Source organism: Cherax quadricarinatus, unplaced genomic scaffold (assembly GCF_038502225.1).
Source record: "Cherax quadricarinatus isolate ZL_2023a unplaced genomic scaffold, ASM3850222v1 Contig319, whole genome shotgun sequence".
In the NCBI taxonomy this organism is placed as follows: Eukaryota; Metazoa; Arthropoda; class Malacostraca; order Decapoda; family Parastacidae; genus Cherax; species Cherax quadricarinatus.
In genome coordinates this window covers 61,904-84,306 of record NW_027195345.1, presented here as the reverse complement: position 1 = coordinate 84,306, position 22,403 = coordinate 61,904, and positions in this window count along the sequence as shown.

The following is a 22,403-nucleotide window of genomic DNA, read 5'->3' as shown; positions in this document are numbered from 1 at the left end:
CAGCCGTTTCCGCTGCCGCTACCGCCGCTGGACCACCGCCGTTACCGCTGCCACCGCGTTCCCACCGGGTGTTTCCGCCCCCGCTGTTACCACCGACCGCTGCCACCCCCGGGTGTTTACCGCGCCACCGCCGACCACCGCCGACCGCTGCCACCGCTGTTTACCACCCCCCACCGCTGCCCCCCCCTGCCGTGTTACCGCCGCCGCCCCCGCCGCCGTTACTTACCGCTGGACCGCTGCCACCGCTGTCCACCCCTGTTACCGCTGCTACCCCGCTGTTACCGCTGCTACCGCCGTTACTACCCGTTACTGCCGCTACCGCTGTTACTACGTTGTTACTGCGTTTCCGTTTCTGTTACGCTGCTACCGCTGTTACTACTGGGGGTTACCGCTGCACTGCCGTTACTACCGCTGTTCCGGCTACCACTGCCGCTGACGCCGCCGTCGCTGCCGTTACTTACCGCTGTTAAGCTGCCACCGCCGTTACTTCTCCGTTTACCGCTGCCACCGCCGTTACTACCGGTTACCGCTGCAAAGCCGCTGTTACCGCCACCGCCGCTGCTTACTGCCGCCACTGCTGCCACGCGTTACCACTGCCGTTACCGTTGGGTACCGTTTCCCCCGTTACTGCCCGCCTTTCCGCTGACCGCCGCCGCTACCACCGCTGTTACCACCGCTGTTACCGCTGCTACCGGTTACCACCCCGTTACCGCTGCCACCGGGGTGCTGACCGCTGCCACCGCCGCCGTTGGGCCCCGCCCCCCCACTGCCGTTACCGCCTTCTCCGTTTCCGCCGCTACCGCCCGTTACCCCCTACCGCCGCTGTTACCGATGCCACTGGGTGCCACCCCCGCCACCGCCGTTACTAACCCCTACCGCCCGACCGCTGCTACCGCCGCCACCGCCGTTACCGCTGCTACCGCTGTTACCGCCGCTACTGCCCCGTTACCGCTGCTACCGCCGCTGTTACCGATGCTACTGCCGCCGTTACTGCTGCTAATGCCGGGTTTCTACTGCCGTTACCGCCGCCACTGCTGCTGACCCCTGCTACCGCTGTTACTACCGCCGACTGCTTTTTTTCCGCCGTTACCACCGCTGTTACCGGCCCACCACGCCGCCGGGTTTCCGGGTGCCGCCACCGCCGCTGAATACCGCTGACTGGGGTGCCACCGCTGTTTCCACCGCCGTTACTGCTGCTAATGCCCCGACTGCTGCCACCGCCGCCGTTACTGCTGCCACTGCTGTTACCGCCGCTACCGCCGTTACCGCTGGGGACTGCCCCGTTACCGCTGGGACCGCCGCCTTTTCCGCCGCTACCCCCCCGCCCTTCCGCTGACCGCCGTTACCACCGCCGTTACCCCGCCACCGCCGCCGTTACCGCCGACCGCCGTTACCACCGCCGACCGCGCCACCGCTGTTACCACCGCCTTTTACCGCCGCCACCACCGCCGCTGTTACCGGGTGCCACCGCCGCCGGGGTTTCCACCGCTGTTAAGCTGCCACCGTTTTTACTTCACTGCCACCGCTGCCACCTTTCCCGTTTTTCCGCTGCTACCGCCGACCACTGCCTTTCCGCCGCCACCGCTGTTCACCGCCGTTACCGCCGCCACCGCCGCATGATTTAATTACCACTATTGAGAGTGTTCTCACAGATCAAGTGGGCAGGAATAGGAAACAAAGACCCTCCACTATAAATAACAATAAAAACCAATGTAAAAACTATAATGATCCACAGCTGCACAATCTAACACGTGCAGCTAGGAGGATTGGTAAAGCATACCGTGAATGTAGAACTCCAGACCTGCTCAGAACGTTCCAAGCTGACCTAACAAATGCAAGGAATAGAAAGGAAGAACTTAGGCAACAGGAATGGGAACAGTTTGTTAGTGGATTAAATAGGTCCACCCCTTTGAGTTTGGCTTGGAAAGGTATAAATAAAATAACCAGGAAAAAGACTGGCAATGTTGCTCATCCCTTTCCTCTTGAAAAAGCAAATGGCCTCATAAATGACTGGTCCAAAACATCCAGGCATGAAAACCTTCCATCTCATATTAGAAAAAATTTAGAGAGTGCTTCTGAAGAAATGTTGAAACTGATTAATTTTATGAGCTAAAATATTGATGAGAGTGATTGCCTCTTTACCGAGTATGAATTAGATAATGCATTAACCAAAGGTCGATCAACTGCTCCTGGAGAGGATGGTATAACCTATGATATTCTCAGAACTCTAAGGCACGTGCCTGATAACCCTTTGTTGGCACTGTATAATCTCAGTTACATTGAGGGCGTTCTTCCTACTTCCTGGACCAATAGTCTCATTGTGCCTATCCCTAAGCCCCAACAGCCTAACACATTTAGGCCGATCTCCTTAACTAGTTGTCTTTGTAAAACTTTTGAAAGAATGATGCTTAACAGACTGTACTACAGAATCAGACACCAACTTTCCCCCTACCTCTATGGGTTCATGAAAGGTAAAAGTGTGCAGAACTGTATTTCCACCTTTCTCACTGCACACACCTCTACTAGTTTTACCACTTTTCTTGATCTAAAATCTGCATTTGATATTGCGAACAGAACCGTTATACTACATGAATTAGCCAAAATGAATATTGGTGGTAGCTTACTCTGCTGGATAATAGGATACCTGTCAAATAGAGTATCCTCTGTCCTTTACCAAGGCTTCAGAAGTGATTCTAAAGAAATGTCTTTAGGTACACCGCAGGGAGGAGTTCTTAGTCCCATGCTATTTAATATTCTGATTAATGCTATCCTAAATGCTCTACCTGCCTCACCTAAACATATAGCTATAAGCTATGCTGATATCATGATCCATACAACAGGGCATAAGAAGATGAATACCATTCTTAGTGAAGTTCAAGCAATTTGTAATCGACTAGGCCTCATAATATTTTCCTCTTAAACAAAGATACTAACAAGCAAACGACATCCCCCACCCATCAATTTGCAGGGTGAAATCATTAGCTACGTTAAAACTTACAGATATCTTGGTGTAGATGTACCCTTTAACAAATCCACTATACCACAACTAAACAAGAAATGCAAAGCTAGGCTAAATGCTCTCAAAGCTGTTGCTGGCTACAATCCCAACTATGGTGCTAATGTGAGAATCGTGAGAATGATGTGCATAGCCTATGTTAGGTCCTTAATTGATTATGCTGCTCCCATGTTGATATTAGCTAGAGAAAGTTCTCTCCGACCCTTGGAGTTAATGCAAAATGAAGCTCTCATGATTATTCTTGGCTGTCCCAGATCTACAAAAGTTCTTAACATGAGGAAGGAGCTTGGTATTTCTAGTATCAGTGATAGGATTGTTGAAATTAACACTGTACTCGGTATTAGAATGTTGAGAAACGAACCAGACACTGTCATAGTGAATCTTACCAAGTGTCTAGAGATCTAAATGGATTGTGAAAACATGCAATTGCATTAAGTTTTATAACCTGCATGAACTGTATCACTGTAGGCAACAAGAGCATTTCACCCCTCCATGGAAGATGTGTTCATTTAATATCACATACCTACAAGTCCCTCCCAAGAAGCTCATTGCTAGTAATCCCTTCCTTAAATCTCTTGTTAGAGCAACTGCTCAAGAAGAAATTTTTCGCCTAGCTGGTAGTAATAAGTTACCACAAGTTATATACACTGATGGATCTAAACAGGAGTCTTCTGGCAGGGCTGCATCTGCTCTTGTTGCCACCTCCCTAGTTAAGAACGATAATAAATTTGTTGAGTTAGGCATAAGAATTAACAACTGGGCGTCTACACTGCAAACTGAATTGTTTGCAATCCTAATGGCGCTAAAGCTAACCTATGACACTGAGCTTGACTCTATCATCATTACTGATTCTATGTCATCATTGAAGGCTCTTGACTCATATAATGACTCCAACAACATGCTCATTGGAGAAGCCAGGTATAGATACTCAAAAATTAGGGACAAAGGAATTAATGTACAATTGCTATGGATCCCATCACACATTGGATTACTCCTTCATGATAAAGTTGATATGTTAGCCAAGAAGAGTACCCAGAAGGAGAATGTAGAATATAACTTTGGTATAACTGTGTCTAGCATTAGGAATAATATTAGGGGAGAAGTAAATAATGAAAATGATTGTTATAGGAATGCAGTTAGAAGCCTGAGTAGATCTATAACCCACTATGATAACATGAACGTAGATAAGTATGTTTATGGAGCAACTTGCAATGTGAACAGACTGACTGATATTGTAGTGGCCAGGCTTAGGCTTGGTTACAAGTACTTCTGGCAGTTTGGGAGACACACAGATGATCAAACTAAATGTAAATTATGTGATCAGGCATATTCAATTCAATTCAATTCAAAGTTTATTCTCTATAAGTATTACAATGCTGAGTTTACGGAATTTGGTTATTGTGTGGTTTACATGTAGTAAAATAATAATTACAGAGTGTACCACTAGAACGCCTAGCATGGCTAGGCATTTCGGGGAGACTTATATTAAATCTTAGGTTTAAAATGTTACAAAATTATGAGGTAAGTTGGTATTATTGCTAAGTGACTAAATACTAGTTGTGAGTTTAGCAATGTGAATGCTTTTGTTTTGGCACTATACATAGTTTCAGTATTGGAGTATCACAGGCCAACTTCTGACTAGTTAAGATTCATTATTTTGAGATTGAGATTGATATTTCTGTTTATGGTCAAATGGGTGAGTGAGTGTAAGTGTGAACCACCAGGTGGTATTCGTATTATTAGTTGACAGGGTGTATCAGGGAGGTTTAGTCGGACATGGGGAATGTCATAGAGATGTTTGTGTCTGGTGTTGTGCCTGTGGGTTCTGTCACAACTATCAAGAAAGCATTTTAGGTCAAGGTTAATATTGGAATTTAAGGTCCAGTAGATGTAGATTGCACAGTAGTAAGTGTGGATGTACTGAACAGGGAGTAAGTTTAGTTTAGATCTTGAAGAGTGGGGGGTGTGTTGCCAGGGATGGGATTTAGTGATTATTCTTACTGCGGCTTTTTGTTGGGTTATTATTGGCTTTAGGTGTGTTGCTGCAGTTGAACCCCAAGCACAGATAGCATAGGTGAGGTATGGATATATAAGTGAATGGTATAGTGTGAGAAGGGCAGTTTGCAGCACGTAGTATCGTATCTTGGAGAGGATCCCAACCGTTTTGGATACTTTTTTGGTTATGTGTTGGATATGGGTGCTGAAGTTCAGGTTGTTGTCGAGGTATAGGCCTAGGAATTTGCCCTCATTATGCCTGGCAATTAGAGTGTTGTCGATCTTAATGTTAATTTGCGCATCTCCTGCTCTGCTACCAAACATAATGTAGTAGGTTTTGTCAACGTTAAGCGTAAGTTTATTGGCTGTCATCCAAGTCGATATTTTGATCAGCTCCTCATTAACAATGGTGTTGAGGGTGGCAAGATTAGGGTGAGAGATGACATAAGTAGTGTGGTCACTCTCTTGAACACTATGTGCTTAATTGTCCATTTATTGAGGAATACAGAGACAGACAGTATAATAACCTATGTGACATGTCAAGATATCTTATTAATGAAAATAAGATACCAGATATACTAAGCTAATTTCCTAAATTTGCTTGTAACAGATAAGTGAACTATAGATATGTAGATATAAATCCATATGTATTCCTGTTAACCCTTTGGGGCCTAGTTCCTAGGCCTTTTGTGTATCCATATGCTCTCGCGCCACCGTCCACAGGATGGATATGGGGTGCACAATAAACTAGCCACTTCGGTTCCATCGAGAAGTCGGGCTCGATACGACTCATGCTGTCAGTGGCCCTTATAAACCCAACAAAGAAGAAGAACATATGTTCGCCAGCGGCCCTTACAAACCCAAGTAGAAGAAGACCAAGAAGAAAAATATCTTCTCTACAATATAATGGTGAGAAAGAGAGTTTGCTAGCCTTGGTGACATGTAGTAGTCTACCTCCGCTCTCACCATCTCTACTGATGTTCTCATACTTTTGTAATTTGAGTAAACTTACTGTCTACTATAAATAACAGATGTACAACTTACACAAACTATCATTAATTTCTCTAGTATTAAGTAGCCTGTAAGCCATTAAATTTAGTCTGCCCATAATGCCAAGACATGATAGTGGCTCTTTGCACTGCAACTCATTATTGTAATCACATAATCTCAATGTAATCTTGCAAAGAAATAAAAATTTGTATACAGTTGTTCCTGAGGTTCCCCTCAAGGAAGGTTCCTTGATGTTGGTGAGGGGCTCTTGATTTAGGGAATTGTATCTGTGCTCCAGTTCCCCGAATTAAGCCTGAATGCCTTCCACATCCCCCCCCAGGTGCTGTATAATCCTCCGGGTTTAGCGCTTCCCCCTTGATTATAATAATAATTCATTGTGAGTTTGTGTAATACTGTAGTACCAACCTGTGATCAAGTGTGCAGACAAATGGTATAAATTATGACACCAGGGAAGAGGACACAAATGCAGTGTAATGTGATCATCTTTGCTGACAACATTTCCCTCACACTTCTCCAGAGATAAGATAAGATTTCGTTCAGATTTTTAACCCCGGAGGGTTAGCCACCCAGGATAACCCAAGAAAGTCAGTGCGTCATCGAGGACTGTCTAACTTATTTCCATTGGGGTCCTTAATCTTGTCCCCCAGGATGCGACCCACACCAGTCGACTAACACCCAGGTACCTATTTGCTGCTAGGTGAACAGGACAACAGGTGTAAGGAAACGTGTCGAAATGTTTCCACCCGCCGGAAATCGAACCCGGGCCCTCCGTGCGTGAAGCAGGAGCTTTAGCCACCAGGCCACCGGGCCACCTCCAGGCCACCGGGCCTGTGTGTATAGAGCCAGCTATGGCGTCGGGTACTTCATTGTAAGCTTCCTTCTTCCTTGGATCGAACCTGATCACTTCCAGTTCTAAAGCCATTGTATGATACCTACGTATTTAGCTTTAGCGCTTTCCCGGCAGTTCGTCCTATTAGGAGGAGGGTAATGGACAGGATGGCATTATTGCTATATTTAAGAGGAGATGTTGAACCCATAGTGATCATACATCACCTGGGGAATAGGAAGCAACTAAGTTCAGTCCAAGGTAGGGGAGAGAAATGTATTTCTTTGAATGAAGAGCCCCAGTGAAAATAAGTCCCTGACTTTTTTTTGTTATCCTAAGTAATTTACACTATGCATTAAAATTGTACTTGTGTGTACCTATACCTCAATAAACTTACACCAGCATCAAGGAACTTTCCTTAAGTAGGGGAGAATAGATTACAAATTACAATACATTTTTTCTAGATTTTGTTACAAAAGTGGGGGAAATAATTCAAATTCAAATTCAATTCAAATTCAAACTTCATTCTCTATAAGTATTACAATGCTGAGTTTACAGAATTTGGTTATTGTGTGGTTTACATGTAGTAAAATAATAATTACAGAGTGTACCACTAGAACGCCTAGCATGGCTAGGCATTTCGGGCAGACTTATATTAAATCTTAGGTTTAAAATGTTACAAAATTATGAGGTAAGTTGGTATTATGGCTAAGTGACTAAATACTAGTTGTGAGTTTAGCAATGTGAATGCTTTTGTTTTGGCACTATACATAGTTTCTTTTTCTGTCTCATAAACACGCTAGCTAACAGGGATATCTTGCTACTCCTACTTACACTTTGGTCACACTTCACAGACACGCACATGCATATATATATACATACATCTAGGTTTTTCTCCTTTTTCTAAATAGCTCTTGTTCTTCTTTATTTCTTCTATTGTCCATGGGGAAGTGGAGAAGAATCTTTCCTCCGTAAGCCATGCGTGTCGTATGAGGCGACTAAAATGCCGGGAGCAATGGGCTAGTAACCCCTTCTCCTGTAGACATTTACTAAAAAAGAGAAGAAGAAAAACTTTATAAAACTGGGATGCTTAAATGTGCGTGGATGTAGTGCGGATGACAAGAAACAGATGATTGCTGATGTTATGAATGAAAAGAAGTTGGATGTCCTGGCCCTAAGCGAAACAAAGCTGAAGGGGGTAGGGGAGTTTCAGTGGGGGGAAATAAATGGGATTAAATCTGGAGTATCTGAGAGAGTTAGAGCAAAGGAAGGGGTAGCAGTAATGTTGAATGATCAGTTATGGAAGGAGAAAAGAGAATATGAATGTGTAGATTCAAGAATTATGTGGATTAAAGTAAAGATTGGATGCGAGAAGTGGGTCATAATAAGCGTGTATGCACCTGGAGAAGAGAGGAATGCAGAGGAGAGAGAGAGATTTTGGGAGATGTTAAGTGAATGTATAGAAGCCTTTGAACCAAGTGAGAGAGTAATTGTGGTAGGGGACCTGAATGCTAAAGTAGGAGAAACTTTTAGAGAGGGTGTGGTAGGTAAGTTTGGGGTGCCAGGTGTAAATGATAATGGGAGCCCTTTGATTGAACTTTGTATAGAAAGGGGTTTAGTTATAGGTAATACATATTTTAAGAAAAAGAGGATAAATAAGTATACAGATATGATGTAGGGCGAAATGACAGTAGTTTGTTGGATTATGTATTGGTAGATAAAAGACTGTTGAGTAGACTTCAGGATGTACATGTTTATAGAGGGGCCACAGATATATCAGATCACTTTCTAGTTGTAGCTACACTGAGAGTAAAAGGTAGATGGGATACAAGGAGAATAGAAGTATCAGGGAAGAGAGAGGTGAAGGTTTATAAACTAAAAGAGGAGGCAGTTAGGGTAAGATATAAACAGCTATTGGAGGATAGATGGGCTAATGAGAGCATAGGCAATGGGGTCGAAGAGGTATGGGGTAGGTTTAAAAATGTAGTGTTAGAGTGTTCAGCAGAAGTTTGTGGTTATAGGAAAGTGGGTGCGGGAGGGAAGAGGAGCGATTGGTGGAATGATGATGTAAAGAGAGTAGTAAGGGAGAAAAAGTTAGCATATGAGAAGTTTTTACAAAGTAGAAGTGATGCAAGGAGGGAAGAGTATATGGAGAAAAAGAGAGAGGTTAAGAGAGTGGTGAAGCAATGTAAAAAGAGAGCAAATGAGAGAGTGGGTGAGGTGTTATCAACAAATTTTGTTGAAAATAAGAAAAAGTTTTGGAGTGAGATTAAGAAGTTAAGAAAGCCTAGAGAACAAATGGATTTGTCAGGTAAAAATAGGAGAGGAGAGTTATTAAATGGAGAGTTAGAGGTATTGGGAAGATGGAGGGAATATTTTGAGGAATTGTTAAATGTTGATGAAGATAGGGAAGCTGTGATTTCGTGTATAGGGCAAGGAGGAATAACATCTTGTAGGAGTGAGGAAGAGCCAGTTGTGAGTGTGGGGGAAGTTCGTGAGGCAGTAGGTAAAATGAAAGGGGGTAAGGCAGCTGGGATTGATGGGATAAAGATAGAAATGTTAAAAGCAGGTGGGGATATAGTTTTGGAGTGGTTGGTGCAATTATTTAATAAATGTATGGAAGAGGGTAAGGTACCTAGGGATTGGCAGAGAGCATGCATAGTTCCTTTGTATAAAGGCAAAGGGGATAAAAGAGAGTGCAAAAATTATAGGGGGATAAGTCTGTTGAGTGTACCTGGTAAAGTGTATGGTAGAGTTATAATTGAAAGAATTAAGAGTAAGACGGAGAATAGGATAGCAGATGAACAAGGAGGCTTTAGGAAAGGTAGGGGGTGTGTGGACCAGGTGTTTACAGTGAAACATATAAGTGAACAGTATTTAGATAAGGCTAAAGATGTCTTTGTGGCATTTATGGATTTGGAAAAGGCGTATGACAGGGTGGATTGGGGGGAATGTGGCAGATGTTGCAAGTGTATGGTGTAGGAGGTAGGTTACTGAAAGCAGTGAAGAGTTTTTACGAGGATAGTGAGGCTCAAGTTAGAGTATGTAGGAAAGAGGGAAATTTTTTCCCAGTAAAAGTAGGCCTTAGACAAGGATGTGTGATGTCACCGTGGTTGTTTAATATATTTATAGATGGGGTTGTAAGAGAAGTAAATGCGAGGGTCTTGGCAAGAGGCGTGGAGTTAAAAGATAAAGAATCACACACAAAGTGGGAGTTGTCACAGCTGCTCTTTGCTGATGACACTGTGATCTTGGGAGATTCTGAAGAGAAGCTGCAGAGATTGGTGGATGAATTTGGTAGGGTGTGCAAAAGAAGAAAATTAAAGGTGAATACAGGAAAGAGTAAGGTTATGAGGATAACAAAAAGATTAGGTGATGAAAGATTGAATATCAGATTGGAGGGAGAGAGTATGGAGGAGGTGAACGTATTCAGATATTTGGGAGTGGACGTGTCAGCGGATGGGTCTATGAAAGATGAGGTGAATCATAGAATTGATGAGGGAAAAAGAGTGAGTGGTGCACTTAGGAGTCTGTGGAGACAAAGAACTTTGTCCTTGGAGGCAAAGAGGGGAATGTATGAGAGTATAGTTTTACCAATGCTCTTATATGGGTGTGAAGCGTGGGTGATGAATGTTGCAGCGAGGAGAAGGCTGGAGGCAGTGGAGATGTCATGTCTGAGGGCAATGTGTGGTGTGAATATAATGCAGAGAATTCGTAGTTTGGAAGTTAGGAGGAGGTGCGGGATTACCAAAACTGTTGTCCAGAGGGCTGAGGAAGGGTTGTTGAGGTGTTTCAGACATGTAGAGAGAATGGAGCGAAACAGAATGACTTCAAGAGTGTATCAGTCTGTAGTGGAAGGAAGGCGGGGTAGGGGTCAGCCTAGGAAGGGTTGGAGGGAGGGGGTAAAGGAGGTTTTGTGTGCGAGGGGCTTGGACTTCCAGCAGGCATGCATGAGCGTGTTTGATAGGAGTGAATGGAGACAAATGGTTTTTAATACTTGACGTGCTGTTGGAGTGTGAGCAAAGTAACATTTATGAAGGGATTCAGGGAAACCGGCTGGCCGGACTTGAGTCCTGGAGATGGGAAGTACAGTGCCTGCACTCTGAAGGAGGGGTGTTAATGTTGCAGTTTAAAAACTGTAGTGTAAAGCACCCTTCTGGCAAGACAGTGATGGAGTGAATGATGGTGAAAGTTTTTCTTTTTCGGGCCACCCTGCCTTGGTGGGAATCGGCCAGTGTGATAATAAAATAATAAACATAGTTTCAGTATTGGAGTATCACAGGCCAACTTCTGACTAGTTAAGATTCATTATTTTGAGATTGAGATTGATATTTCTGTTTATGGTCAAATGGGTGAGTGAGTGTAAGTGTGAACCACCAGGTGGTATTCGTATTATTAGTTGACAGGGTGTATCAGGGAGATAAGATGTTTTCTGATGGTAGTTTTGAAGGTGATGAATGTGTCTGCAGTTTTGGAATTTTCAGGTAGGGTGTTCCAGATTTTAGGGCCTTTGACATACATTGAATTTTTGTAAAGGTTTAGTCGGACATGGGGAATGTCATAGAGATGTTTGTGTCTGGTGTTGTGCCTGTGGGTTCTGTCACAACTATCAAGAAAGCGTTTTAGGTCAAGGTTAATATTGGAATTTAAGGTCCTGTAGTTGATCTTTAATGATAAGATATCCAGTGCTTTTAGAATAGATCCCCATTCTCCACTGGATAGATGAATGATCTGTTGTTTGATAAGATATGGTGATGTGTACTTAGCTCTGTGAAGACCTTTTCGTGTGCTCTCTACGGATTGAACCAAGATGGCCTCCATCGAGCAACTTTACCAACAGCTTAAGGAAGAATTGAAGATGGCGAAGATGGAGATTCGGCGACTGACCGAGGAAAACAAGAAGATTCGTAGTAGTACTCCTGTTAAGATAAGATAAGATTTCGTTCGGATTTTTAACCCCGGAGGGTTAGCCACCCAGGATAACCCAAGAAAGTCAGTGCGTCATCGAGGACTGTCTAACTTATTTCCATTGGGGTCCTTAATCTTGTCCCCCAGGATGCGACCCACACCAGTCGACTAACACCCAGGTACCTATTTGCTGCTAGGTGAACAGGACAACAGGTGTAAGGAAACGTGTCAAAATGTTTCCACCCGCCGGGAATTGAACCCGAGCCCTCCGTGTGTGAAGCGGGAGCTTTAGCCACCAGGCCACCGGGCCTGGTGGCCTCAGGTCAAAAAGGGAAACTGGTCAGTGGCTGGACAGCAAGGAACGAAGTTGACGATTAAGAAGATGAATGGAAAGGTAGAAACGATGAAGAAGAAAGAGACTGCTGTGGAAACTGTTGTGGAAACATCTAATACATTCTCAGTGCTACCTGACAAATGTGAGTCGACTACTGGGAACGTCATGATGAACAACACCAAGGAAGGTAAGAATATTGTTGTTGTTGGGGATAGCCAGGTTAGGTACGTACAGTGGACCCCCGCATAACGATATTAATCCGTTCCTGAGAGCTCATTGTTATGCGAAATTATCGTTATGCGAATGAATTTTCCCCATAAGAAATAATGGAAATCAAATTAATCCGTGCAAGACACCCAAAAGTATGAAAAAAAAATTTTTACCACATGAAATATACACTTTCCTACACACAAAGAGAAGGATACATGCACAATAGTAGAGTAGTACATGCACAATATATATTGTGCATGTACTACTCTACTAAATGAAGTATAAATGACACTTAACTTTATTGAAGATGCAGCAATGACTGATGAGACACTGTGTCCTGGGAGTGCCTTTTCCTCCTGAGTACTGTAGGTCCTGTTTGGCATTTTCTTCCAGAACAGGCCTTATCACACTGTGTATGCCACTACGATTCTTAAATCTCTCAAACCAACCTTTGCTGGCTTTAAATTCACCAATATGAGCACTAGTTCCAGGCATTTTTCCCTGTTCACCTGGGTGTTAGTCGACTGGTGTGGGTTGCATCCTGGGAGACAAGATTAAGGACCCCAATGGAAATAAGTTAGACAGTCTTTGATGACACTGACTTTTTTGGGTTATCCTGGGTGGCTAACCCTCTGGGGTTGTTTCTTGGTATTCTCAATAAGCCACACCAACAACAGTGCTACAGCAGCAGCAGCAGCAGCAGCTGACAGTGCTACAGCAGCAGCTGACAGTGCTACAGCAGCAGCAGACAGTGCTACAGCAGCAGCAGACGGTACTACAGCAGCAGCTGACAGTGGCAGCAGCAGCAGCTGACTGGTACAGCAGCAGCAGCAGCTGACAGTGCTACAGCAGCAGCAGCAGCAGCTGACAGTGCTACAGCAGCAGCAGCTGACAGTGCTACAGCAGCAGCTGACAGTGCTACAGCAGCAGCAGACGGTGCTACAGCAGCAGCAGACGGTACTGCAGCAGCAGCTGACGGTGCTACAGCAGCAGCAGCAGCTGACAGTGCTACAGCAGCAGCAGCAGCATCAGCAGTTGACCATGGTACCACAGTATTCGATAATATTTCTCACCCTTTTTACCACAGGGTTGGCCCTAGAAGCTTTCTTGGGGCTCATGGTCACTTATTTTGCAGATAAAATCACCAAAAACGCTGTAATAATACGAAATGTTCCGATTGTATGCTTGGATGTTACCGCTGAGGCTGGCTTGTAAACAATGCCACCGGTGGAACATGTGAGGCAGGCTCAGGCCTCACATAGTTGCGTCTCGGACGAATAGCGTTGAGCGAGTTTTTTAGCACTATGCGAGGCAAAATTTTAGTGATAAAATGTATCGCTATGCAGATTTAACGTTATGTGATGCCAACGGTATGCGGGGGTCCACTGTATATGGATAGGGCGTTCTGCTTGAAGGACAGGAGTAGGAGACAGAGGGTTTGCTTTCCTGGGGCTGGGATGGAGGATATTGTTAGCCGTCTGGATGACATCATGAGAGGTAATGGGAGCAATCCTATTATCTGTCTCAGTGCTGGAGGCAACGAAGTTGGCAGATGTAGGAGTGAAGACCTGATTAGCAGGTATAGGTCAGCAATAGAAATAATCAGGGGGAAGGGTGGGAACCCTGTCATATGTGGTGTTTTGCCAAGGAGAGGAGTTGAAAATGAATGCTTGTCCAGGGCAATTGGTGTCAATTGCTGGCTGGACAAATACTGTAAGGAAAATGCGGTAACATTCATTGACAACTGGGACCTCTTCTATGGCAGAAATGACATGTATGCCAGGGATGGGGTTCACTTATCTAGGTCTGGGGTGGGAGCACTGGCAACTGCAGTGGAGAGAGCTGTTAGGACTTTAAACTAGGAATAGTTAGTGGTATGGGTTTTGGCAGGAAAACAGTGAAGTCCCATTGTAGTAATATTATGAGTTCTAGGGGAACTAGTAATAAGCAGAACAAGGTAGATATTGAAAAGCCAGTGAAACTAGGTGATAAGGACAGTAATAGGTTTAGTAGAAAAACAGAAATGAGCAGGAAGGGTAAAGAGAAAGGAGAGTCTTTCAATGTTTATTATGCTAATAGCCGTAGTGCTAGGAATAAGATGGACGAGTTGAGATTAGTTGCTAGTGCAGGTAACATTGATGTATTTGCCTTAACTGAGGCGTGGTTTAATTCAAAAAGTCGGTACATGCCTGCGGAATGTCACATTCAGGGTTTTAAATTGTTCCAAGTAGATAGAAGTATCGGGAAGGGGGGTGGGGTGGCATTGTATGTCCGAGATCGCCTGAACTGTTGCATAAAAACGGGTATTAAGTCTGAAGTAACACATACAGAGTCTGTTTGGATAGAATTTTCAGAGGGGCATGAAAAACTAATTTTAGGTGTGATATACCGTCCCCCAAACTTAGATAGGGACCAAGGGAGACTACTATGGGAGGAAATTGTTAAGGCCACAAGGCACGATAATGTAGTAATTCTAGGAGACTTTAACTTTAGTCATATTGATTGGAATTTCTTGACTGGGAATTTAGAATCATACGACTTCTTAGAAGTAGTTCAGGATTGTTTTTTGAAGCAGTTTGTGACAGAACCTACAAGGGGAAATAACCTGCTTGACTTAGTTCTGGCAAACAATGAATCCCTTGTTAAACATTTAGAAATTTCAGAGGAACTTGGTGCTAGCGACCACAAGTCAATTACATTTAGCATCGAATGGAAGTACGATAGTAGGGATAACTCAGTAACAGTCCCAGATTTTCGTTTAGCAGATTACGATGGGCTTAGAGAACACTTATCATCTGTTGACTGGGGTAACGAAGAGAGCTATCAACATGACAGTTTTCTGAACACTATACATGCTGCTCAAAAAATGTTTATCCCGTATAAAGAAATTAGATCAAATAGAAATGACCCAAAATGGATGAATAATAGGCTGAAATATGTACTAGGGCATAAGAAAGGAATTTATAGGCATATCAAAAGAGGTGAGGGTCATCTTATGAATCAGTATATTGACATTAAGAGGGACGTTAAAAAAGGGATAAAAGCTAAAAGGGACTATGAAATTAAAGTTGCTAAAGATTCGAAAACTAACCCGAAAAGTTTTTTCCAGGTCTATAGAACAAAAGTTAGAGATAAGATAGGTCCCCTTAAAAATAACTATGGGCATCTTACTGACAAGGAGAATGAAATGTGCTCGATTTTAAATAATTATTTTCTCTCGGTTTTTACACAGGAAGACACTAACAATATCCCAGTAATTAATTTTTATAGTGGGCCTGAAGAAGGTAAATTATGTAACATCACAGTCACTAGTGAAATGGTTATGAAACAAATAGACCAACTAAAGCAAAATAAGTCGCCGGGTCCTGATGAGCTTTTTTCAAGGGTTCTTAAGGAATGCAAAATGGAACTCTGTGAACCATTAACCCTTTGACTGTTTTGGTCGTATGTATACGTCTTACGAGCCAGTGTTTCTGACGTATATATACTCAATAATTCTAGCGGCTTCAAATCAAGCAGAAGAAAGCTGGTAGGCCCACATGTGAGAGAATGTGTCTGTGTGGTCAGTGTGCACAACATTAAAAAAAACCTGCAGCACACAGTGCGTAATGAGAAAAAAAAAAAACGATCTTTTTTGGATTAAAAAGCCGACTTTGAGGTGCAGTTTTGTATAGTATTTATCAATGTATTTGCATTTTCATGGTCTTAGGTGATAAAATGGAAAACATATTACAGAAATAGAGATGATTTTCATTACTTTGAAGATGAAAACGACCTTGAAACTGAGCTCAAAGTAGCGGAAATGTTCGATTTTTACCAATGTTCAGGAGTAAACAAATCACACCACACGTCTAATACTCGTCAACTGGGGAGTCTAATATTCTTTCACTAGTGCACTGATATTATTTATACCATTTTTACAATAATGCAGTAGTCTGCATAACAGTAAATTTTGTATTTTTTTGTATGAATAAAAAATCAAAATAGAAAGCAATAATAATATAAGAGGGGCCTAGAGATGTGACTAATGAACAGAGGATATGTTATTTTAGTGCCAAGAATGTCTACCTTGTTTATTCTGGACCCTGTTTTGAAATTGGCATCTTTTTTAGTTTGCATGAAATTGGGCAAATTGCCATTTTCTGACCACAATATTGGGTAGTCCAAATTGGTAAATGGGAGGTTTCTTGTACTCAGCTGATAGATAAAATGGAGTTCTAAAGAAATAGCTATGAGTTTGGTCAACTGGAACAACGGAATTGGCTGAAAATAGGGCTCAAAGTCGGCGAAATCGCCAATACGCATATGTCGCCGAGACCGCTAACTTTGCGGGAGCATAATTCCATGAGTTTTCGACCAAATTTCAAACTTTTGGTGTCATTACCATCGGGAAAAGATTCTCTATCATTTCATAAGAAAAAATAATTTTTTTTTTTTTTAAATTTAGCGACATAGAATGACAGTTTCAGAAAGGGGCCTGAAACAGTCTAAGGATTAACTAATATTTTTAATTTATCTCTTCAAACAGGTGTAGTGTCTGATATGTGGAAGATGGCTAATGTAATTCCTATTTTTAACCCTTTGACTGTTTTCGACGTATAAATACGTCTTACGAGCCAATGTTTCTGACGTATATATACTCAATAATTCTAGCGGCTTCAAATCAAGCGGGAGAAAGCTGGTAGGCCCACATGTGAGAGAATGGGTCTGTGTGGTCAGTGTGCACCACATAAAAAAAATCCTGCAGCACACATTGCGTAATGAGAAAAAAAAAACTCTGATCGTTTTTTTGGAATAAAACGCAGATTTTGAGGTGTATTTTCGTATATTTATCGTTGTATTCGCGTTTTCATGGTCTTAGGTGATAAAATGGAAAACATATTACAGAAATAGAGATGATTTTCATTACTTTGACGATGAAAACGACCTTGAAACTGAGCTCAAAGTAGCGGAAATGTTCGATTTTTACCAATGTTCAGGAGTAAATAAATCACACCACACGTCCAATACACGTCAACTGGGGAGTCTAATATTCTTTCACTAGTGCACTGATATTATTTATACCATTTTTACAATAATGCAGTAGTCTGCATAACAGTAAATTTTGTATTTTTTGTATGAATAAAAAATCAAAATAGAAAGCAATAATAATATAAGAGGAGCCTAGAGATGTGACTAATGAACAGAGCATATGTTATTTTAGTACCACGAATGTCTACCTTGTTTATTCTGGACCCTGTTTTGAAATTGGCATCTTTTTTAGTTTGCGTGAAATTGGCCAAATTGCCAATTTCTGACCACCATATTGGGTAGTCCAAATTAGTAAATGGGAGGTTTCTTGTACTCAGCTGATAGATAAAATGGAGTTCTAAAGAAATAGCTATGAGTTTGGTCAACTGGAACAATGGAATTGGCTGAAAATAGGGCTCAAAGTCGGCGAAATCGCCGATACGCATATGTCGCAGAGACCGCTAACTTCGCGGGAGCATAATTCCATGAGTTTTCGACCAAATCTCGAACTTTTGGTGTCATTACCATCGGGAAAAGATTCTCTATCATTTCATAAGAAAAAATAATTTTTTTTTTTTTTCAAAAAATGAGCGACATAGAATGACAGTTTCAGAAAGGGGCCTGAAGCAGCCAAAGGGTTAAAACAGGACAAGTCGTTACCGTCTTAATGACCCTCGTATAGTAGATAGTCTTTTTAGTATGATAATAAGATGTTATCTTCATTGTAGAATAATAAGAAAATATTATAACCTTTATATTATAATAATAAGGTAAAAGGACCCCAATGGAAATAAGTCACTCTGACTTTTTTGGGTTATCCTAGGTTCTCTACACATATGCTGCTATGTATGATAATTCTATGTAACTGTATTTGTGTATACCTGAATAAACTTACTTACTAATAAGCCTGACCTCAATTGTAGGCAAATTACTAGAGTCAATTATAGCTGAGATTATAAGATGCCATCTCGATAAGCATAGCTTGATTAATGATACTCAGCATGGATTCACAAGAGGCCGGTCTTGTCTAACTAATTTATTAACTTTCTTCAGTAAAGCTTTTGAGGCTGTTGACCACGATAAAGAATTTGATATTATTTACTTAGTAAGGCTTTTGATAGAGTTCCGAACCATAGACTGTTAATGAAAGTGGCAGCTCATGGCATTGGGGGAAAAGTGCTCTCGTGGATCGAGTCATGGCTCACAGACAGGAAGCAGAGAGTGTCCATAAATGGGGTTAAATCCGAGTGGGGATCTGTAACAAGTGGCGTTCCACAGGGATAAGTCTTGGGCCCGTTGTTGTTTATAATATATATCAATGATCTTGATGAGGGAATTACTAGTGATATGAGCAAATTCGCCGATGACACGAAGATAGGTAGGATAATTGATTCAAACGTAGATGTTAGGGAACTTCAGGAGGATTTAAACAAACTATATTCTTGGTCAGAAAAGTGGCAGATGCAGTTCAATGTAGATAAATGCAAGGTTCTGAAGCTCGGGAGTGTCCATAACCCTAGCACTTATAAGTTAAATGATGTAGAACTTAGCCATACAGATTGCGAAAAGGACTTGGGGGTTATGGTGAGCAGCAACCTTAAACCAAGACAGCAATGCCTAAGCGTACATAATAAGGCAAATAGATTACTGGGATTTATATCAAGAAGTGTAAGTAACAGAAGTCCAGAGGTCATACTGTAGCTTTATACATCATTAGTAAGGCCTCACCTAGATTATGCAGCTCAATTCTGGTCTCCATATTACAGAATGGACATAAATTCGTTAGAAAACATTCAGCGTAGGATGACTAAATTAATACATAGCATTAAAATCTTCCTTATGAAGAAAGATTGAAGACTCTTAAGTTACATTCACTTGTTAGACGAAGAATGAGGGGAGACCTGATCGAAGTGTATAAGTGGAAGATAGGTATTAATAAAGGGGATATTAATAAGGTCTTGAGGATATCTCTCTAAGAGAGAACCCACAGTAATGGATTTAAATTAGATAAGTTTAGATTTAGAAAGGACATAGGAAAGTATTGGTTTGGAAATAGGGTAGTTGATGAGTGGAACAGTTGGGTTATTGAGGCTGGGACTTTGGGTAGTTTCAAATTTAGGTTGGATAAGTACATGAGTGGGAGGGGTTGGATTTGAGTGGGACTTGCACATCAGAGCTTATTTCTTTGGTGGCATTGAAAATTGGGTAGGGCAAATGTTTTGTTAGTGGGATGAATTGTAAAGGACCTGCCTAGTATGGGCCAACAGGCCTGCTGCATTGTTCCTCCTTTCTTATGTTCTTATATAATTTAACAAATACCAGTGTTTTAAGAGGTTATTAGATACCTGATTTTTTTGAGACCTGTATGGGTTGAAGTGTATAGTTCTTGAGATGTATTTCCATATTGTGTGGTGTTGATTAACTACATGAAGAAATTGTAATATAATATTTATAAAAAATTATTAACATTTTTAAAGAAATAACAATGTCCAGTTTTATCTTGAAAAATGTTAAGTCATAACAAGATGAGCTCTGGGTGCACAATATACTAGCATCTCAGGCAGCACAAAATAAGCAAGATATTTATATTGTTTAGTTCATGGCCCTGTCTTCCTCTACACTGTTTTTTGTGTGATTCACATCTCCCTATAAATTTTACTGCCAAAGATACTCAGAGCCTAGTCTTAGTCTAGCAGTGAATATTAGAAAAAAAAGTATGATATAGAGGGTCTTGGTACCATGTTTAGAAGTGTCCTTATTCTTTTTAAGTACTTTTCACATTAATGGTTGGAATTCAATATACATTCATGTAGCAATCTGGGGAAACCAGTTGTTGCTCTCTCTGGTGGGGTGTGTATCTTCTTGGGCTTAATGGGAGTCCACCTGATTTAATTGTGAGCACTTGTTCCCTTTATGTTTAGGGGCTCCTGGCCCATTTTGCTTTTCTGTGTAAATTGCACATTTTTTTCCTTGGATGTTGGGAGATAGGGATCCGTATAGTGGAAGATCAATTTCTCACTCGTCTACCCTTATCTCACCTATGGAATTTGTGCATGGGGATCAACAACATTAAATCACCTAAGACCACTAATAACCCAGCAAAGGCTGCAGTCAGAATGATACTCCAGACAGCATACTCCACCAATATTCAAAAGTCTAAAACTACTCACCGTAAAGAACATCCATACTTGTTCTTGCACTTACTACATACATAGAACACTACACTCAAACATAAACCCTTCACTCAAACTTCTCACCAACCTCAACAGGACGCATGACCATAACACAAGACACAGGTCACTTTTTGATTACCCCAAGTCCACATCACACTGTGTAAGAACTGTGCACATAAAGGGTCCCAAAATTTAGAATTTATTACCGGTAAATACTAAAGTAAACCTGTCTGAACCTCAAATTAAGACTCTTCTCAAAAACCATCTACTCACCCTAAACTAAATATTCAGTACTCGATACTTAACCCTTTCAGGGTCCGTCCTGTCGATCTATGGCTTACGTTCAAGGTCCAGTCCGTAGATCTACGCCAAAATTCTAGTGGCGTCAAATTTAGCGCAAAAACGCTGGTAGGCCTACATCTGAGAGAATGGGTCTGGGTGGTCAGTGTGCACACTATAGAAAAAATCTGGACGCCCGCATGGCATTGTGGGAACGCTGCCAAAATATCTTTGTTCATCGTGCCTAGCGGCAAGGAAGCTCTCACTCCCCACTCACTCTCTGGGTGAATTCTGACTCTCCTCTTCACAACTTAAAGTTCTAAGACTGATGGAAGTGGAGCTGAAGAGGAATTCTATGGTTTTGAACCATATGGTACCATTGTATCATATGGTACAATGGTACCATATGGTACATTGGTGCCATGTCATACAATGGTATCATATGGTACATTGTACCATATGGTTTATTGTACCATATGGTACATTATACCATATGGTACATTGTACCATATGGTACATTGTATCATATAGTACATTGTATCATATAGTACAGGGACCCTAATGGAAATAAGTCTGTCTGACTTTTTTGGGTTATCCTAGGTTCTCCAAACATATACTGCTAAGTATGATATTCTATGTAACTTTATTTGTGTATACCTAAATAAACTTACTTATGATGCCACATGTGCTTGAGTAAGTTTATTCAGGTGTACAGAAATACAATTACATAGATTATTATACATAGCAGCATATGTATAAAATCCTAGGATAATCCAAAAAAGTCAGAGTGACTTATTTCCATAGGGATCCTTGTATTTGTACCATATGATGTCCTGTACTGTAAGGTACCCTGTGCCATATGGTACCCTCCACCATATGGTACCCTATACCATATGGTACCCTGTACCATATGTTTTCCTGTACTGCATAGTACCCTATACCATATAGTACAATGTACCATATGGTACCCTGTAACATAAGATACCATGTACCATATGGTCAATAAGTGGTGTTGGTGGCATGAGACACCAGCCAAGACTGAGTGAGTGGCGACGCAAGCTAGCTACTGACTCGGCAGTTTCCAAGACAAAGTGCTTTGTCATCCACCTCAAGGAACATGACGAGTTCCTGTACATTTGTAAATATATAATAGAACATCACTAATATACAACATTTTTGCATATTTTTGTTGTAAACAATTATTGTAAATAAAATAATGATGAAAATATAAGTGTGTTTGTGTTGAATACAACAGTACCATATAGTACCATGTGGTACAATGAGCCATATGGTATCATTGTACTGTATGGTAAAATGTCACCATATGGTACCATTGCACCATATGGTACCATTGCACCATAAGGTACCATTGCACCATATGGTACCATTGTATCATATGGTACCATTGTACCAAATGGTGACATTTTACCATATTCTACCATATGGTACCATTGTATCATGTGCCATTGTACCATATGGTACAGTTGTGCTATATGATACCATTGCACCCTATGGCACCATTGTACCATATGGTACAGTATGGTACCGTTGTATTCAACACAATAACCGCACTAATATTTTCATAATTTTGTTTACAATAAACTTGTAAACAAGTTTTGTAAGCAACATAATGATAAACAA